General features: G+C 52.6%; 1 non-coding gene across 1 annotated transcript in view; it reads left to right on the forward strand.

Annotated features, from left to right (window-relative positions):
• The first annotated feature begins 4,663 nt into the window (after nt 1-4,663).
• The window catches only part of LOC126435025 (small subunit ribosomal RNA), a 1,910-nt gene continuing 1,573 nt past the window's right edge, over nt 4,664-5,000 (forward strand). The window contains exon 1 of the ribosomal RNA XR_007579678.1: nt 4,664-5,000. This exon is cut by the window's right edge and continues 1,573 nt beyond it. This is a non-coding gene — a ribosomal RNA (small subunit ribosomal RNA).

A 5,000-nucleotide genomic window follows, 5' to 3' on the forward strand; every position in this document is an offset into this window, starting at 1 on the left:
CGGCAAGTATATTACTCGGAAGAGTCAATGACAGTCCACGGCCCCCTGCGTGGGAAGAGTCTTTCTAGGCCATGACCCACCGGAAGGGCGCAGCGTCCCCCACCCCAGACATGTGACGTCACACCATCGGTATTGACGACTAGACTGATTCCTTATAATCATTTGCCATACACCGGTGGAAGCTGCCGAGACGAGTAACTACATAGCGGGCTCGCCGTGTCACTAATGTACAGAGATACAACAGTTTCGACTGGAACCGGATTAAACGTATACACGGCGCTGATTAGTAATAGATAGAGCCATCAGAATACAGATAATGTATACAACTGTCCGTATACATGCTGAAAGACTCTGCTCACAATCACAACCACACGTCAGCCACACACCCTTATCACGCACTACTCTCTGCCTGTAACACGCACACAGACAATATGTAAGCACCAGCATGGAACAACACCCAGTGCATCCTCTCCGCCACATTAGACAATCCACACTGTCATAACCAGACTGGGAGGTCCACTCAGAAAACAGAATATCCCACCCACCCGACAACCACCATTGCTCAGCCAAGCCACCAACACCCACACATGTCCTACACAGGGGTGCACCCAACATCACAATACTGCCTCCTCTCACAGCACACAAACAATGGCAGGAATGAAAGACACAGGCCTGCCACAAGCATGGAATGAGAGCGCCGCCTGTCATGAGCCAAAGGTGCATCCTGACGTGGCAAATCAGATGATGCCGCAGGCATCCACTTACTATAATCACAATCAACAAACCGGCCGCCCCGCCCCCCATTAAACCTTTCCTTACAACAATGTGTACCTTAACCTAACCTATATCGTACCTTAACCTAACCTATATCGTACCTTAACCTAACCTATGTCGTACCTTAACCTAACCTATGTCGTACCTTAACCTAACCTATGTCGTACCTTAACCTAACCTATGTCGTACCTTAACCTAACCTATGTCGTACCTTAACCTAACCTATGTCGTACCTTAACCTAACCTATGTCGTACCTTAACCTAACCTATGTCGTACCTTAACCTAACCTATGTCGTACCTTAACCTAACCTATGTCGTACCTTAACCTAACCTATGTCGTACCTTAACCTAACCTATGTCGTACCTTAACCTAACCTATGTCGTACCTTAACCTAACCTATGTCGTACCTTAACCTAACCTATGTCGTACCTTAACCTAACCTATGTCGTACCTTAACCTAACCTATGTCGTACCTTAACCTAACCTATGTCGTGCCTTAACCTAACCTGTATTGCGCCTTAACCTAACCTGTATTGCGCCTTAACCTAACCTGTATTGCGCCTTAACCTAACCTGTATTGCGCCTTAACCTAACCTGTATTGCGCCTTAACCTAACCTGTATTGCGCCTTAACCTAACCTGTATTGCGCCTTAACCTAGCCTGTATTGCGCCTTAACCTAACCTGTATTGCGCCTTAACCTAACCTGTATTGCGCCTTAACCTAACCTGTATTGCGCCTTAACCTAACCTGTATTGCGCCTTAACCTAACCTGTATTGCGCCTTAACCTAACCTGTATTGCGCCTTAACCTAACCTGTATTGCGCCTTAACCTAACCTGTATTGCGCCTTAACCTAACCTGTATTGCGCCTTAACCTAACCTGTATTGCGCCTTAACCTAACCTGTATTGCGCCTTAACCTAACCTGTATTGCGCCTTAACCTAACCTGTATTGCGCCTTAACCTAACCTGTATTGCGCCTTAACCTAACCTGTATTGCGCCTTAACCTAACCTGTATTGCGCCTTAACCTAACCTGTATTGCGCCTTAACCTAACCTGTATTGCGCCTTAACCTAACCTGTATTGCGCCTTAACGTAACCTGTATTGCGCCTTAACGTAACCTGTATTGCGCCTTAACGTAACCTGTATTGCGCCTTAACGTAACCTGTATTGCGCCTTAACGTAACCTGTATTGCGCCTTAACGTAACCTGTATTGCGCCTTAACGTAACCTGTATTGCGCCTTAACGTAACCTGTATTGCGCCTTAACGTAACCTGTATTGCGCCTTAACGTAACCTGTATTGCGCCTTAACGTAACCTGTATTGCGCCTTAACGTAACCTGTATTGCGCCTTAACGTAACCTGTATTGCGCCTTAACGTAACCTGTATTGCGCCTTAACGTAACCTGTATTGCGCCTTAATGTAACCTATATTGCGCCTTAATGTAACCTATATTGCGCCTTAATGTAACCTATATTGCGCCTTAGCCCAACCCACGTTGCGCCGTAACGTAACCCACGTTGCGCCGTAACGTAACCCACGTTGCGCCGTAACGTAACCCACGTTGCGCCGTAACGTAACCCACGTTGCGCCGTAACGTAACCCACGTTGCGCCGTAACGTAACCCACGTTGCGCCGTAACGTAACACACGTTGCGCCGTAACCCAACACACGTTGCGCCGTAACCCAACACACGTTGCGCCGTAACCCAACACACGTTGCGCCGTAACCCAACACACGTTGCGCCGTAACCCAACACACGTTGCGCCGTAACCCAACACACGTTGCGCCGTAACCCAACACACGTTGGGCCTTAACCCAACACACGTTGGGCCTTAACCCAACACACGTTGGGCCTTAACCCAACACACGTTGGGCCTTAACCCAACACACGTTGGGCCTTAACCCAACACACGTTGGGCCTTAACCCAACACACGTTGGGCCTTAACCCAACACACGTTGGGCCTTAACCCAACACACGTTGGGCCTTAACCCAACACACGTTGGGCCTTAACCCAACACACGTTGGGCCTTAACCCAACACACGTTGGGCCTTAACCCAACACACGTTGGGCCTTAACCCAACACACGTTGGGCCTTAACCCAACACACGTTGGGCCTTAACCCAACACACGTTGGGCCTTAACCCAACACACGTTGGGCCTTAACCTGCTCTGTAATTGTCATACGACGCGTTAAATTAGTGTAGTGTTGCCTAACTTCAACCCCCGCAATATAGTTTGCTACTCGCACTGCCCGGTCCCCAGTGTATCGCTTCATGTTAAACACCTTGCAGCTATACACTGTAATGTGGATGGCAGCAGGACGTACATGCTCAATGCCCTTTGCAGTTGTTCATTGGCATTTGCAGTTGTTCATTGGCATTCGCATGGCGAAGCACTTAGCCTACGCTGTGGTACGGCATGTGTCAACTGTCCGCTGATGTTGTACGTCCAAATCACACACTGTACTGCACATTGGTCCTCATGTACTGAATGATACATCGTGGTACATGTGACCGTACAACGACTGCGCCAACAACGGCGAACCATGCGGTCCAAATGTTGTGCACTCAGCTACGTGTCGTCTCCCTATAAGAGCTGGATTGCAGTGTGGTATGCCCTGGATGGCGATCAGCATGAGCCGTCTGTTGATGTAGTGGCGCGTGTTGTCAGACGTAGTCGTCTCTTCTCACACATCGTGATTGCATGGTGCACTGCGTTCCACATCTGCGACATGCGACAGAGGCCGGTTGACAGTCGTTCGCGCAATGGACATCGCATACGTACGGGGGCCACCTTCCACGTGTTCGCGAAGCGTGCACATGTTGTTGCGTGTATGTGGGCAGACATAGTGTGTCGTGACACCTGACACAGGCATGCAACAATCGTTGCATTTGCAAATGGCGATGGACGCCTACGTTTGCTGGTGACGTTACGCAAATGAATAACTGGTAAACCGTTGTGGTGCGGTTGTTCTCGCTAGAGGTGAATCAGTGATGGCGACGATCGGTTGAGCTACCAACCGGTTGTTCCAGCGATACCCACCATGCCCACGAACGTGAATGGCATCTGGGTGTGAAGCGATACGCGGCGGTGGCTGGGTGGGACCGTCCCCGGCCGGTGAGGGGGGGCCTCCCGGCGTGCTGGCCGCGCGGTGCGTGGGCGCACGCGCTACAGCCGGCTGGTGGGGGCGGCCAGTGGCAGGCGCGCCGGCCGACGGAGGCGGCAGGCGGCGCAGCTGCGCGCCGGCGCACCCTGCACGCGGCGCCGTGCGGCCAAAGTAGGTCCTCGCGGGCCCGGTGCGAAGCGCGGTGGACATCTGCAGTGTGCTGGTCCGATTGAGGACTGTGTGCGCTGAGGATGCGTCGCCGCCCGGCGCTCGGCGCCGCGACGCCGTCTGCTGCTCGGTCGCCTCTGCGGTTCTCGCAGGTGGTTTGTATCGCAGCTGTGCGGACGTGTTGGCGCGTGCGCTGTGCTGGGAGAGTTCGCTTCGGCACCCAAGTGGGGCTTTTGTCCTTCTGTGGCGCTGGCGTTGGAGCTGCCGGTCACCGTAGGTGGCGCGTGTTGTCTCCCGCCGGCAATGCCACGACAGCACGCTCCCGGGCCTCTGTCGGCAGCGGCAAGCTCAGTTGGGAGCACGGGTGGTCGCACCTAAAGCGTCTACTCGCCAAACTCCGGGCGATTGCGCCTCTCTCGAACCCGACCAAGTACTTAGGACGGCGCTGCGCGCCGCCGGGACCTGAGAGGGTTTCGAGGTGTATGGTGCAGGGGAGCTCAGCCTCCTCCTGTTTGCAGAATAATTGAGCGGACGCTTGCGTGTTCGCGCGGGCCCCCGGGACACACTCCCGGGCGGCCGGCTGCTCAGCTCTAGTTGACGCAGCTCCCTGGTTGATCCTGCCAGTAGTCATATGCTTGTCTCAAAGATTAAGCCATGCATGTCTCAGTACAAGCCGCATTAAGGTGAAACCGCGAATGGCTCATTAAATCAGTTATGGTTCCTTAGATCGTACCCACGTTACTTGGATAACTGTGGTAATTCAAGAGCTAATACATGCAAACAGAGTCCCGACCAGAGATGGAAGGGACGCTTTTATTAGATCAAAACCAATCGGTCGGCTCGTCCGGTCCGTTTGCCTTGGTGACTCTGAATAACTTTGGGCTGATCGCACGGTCCTCGTACCGGCGACGCATCTTTCAAATGTCTGCCTTATCAACTGT

The sequence above is a fragment of the Schistocerca serialis genome, unplaced genomic scaffold (genome assembly GCF_023864345.2).
Source record: "Schistocerca serialis cubense isolate TAMUIC-IGC-003099 unplaced genomic scaffold, iqSchSeri2.2 HiC_scaffold_1196, whole genome shotgun sequence".
In the NCBI taxonomy this organism is placed as follows: Eukaryota; Metazoa; Arthropoda; class Insecta; order Orthoptera; family Acrididae; genus Schistocerca; species Schistocerca serialis.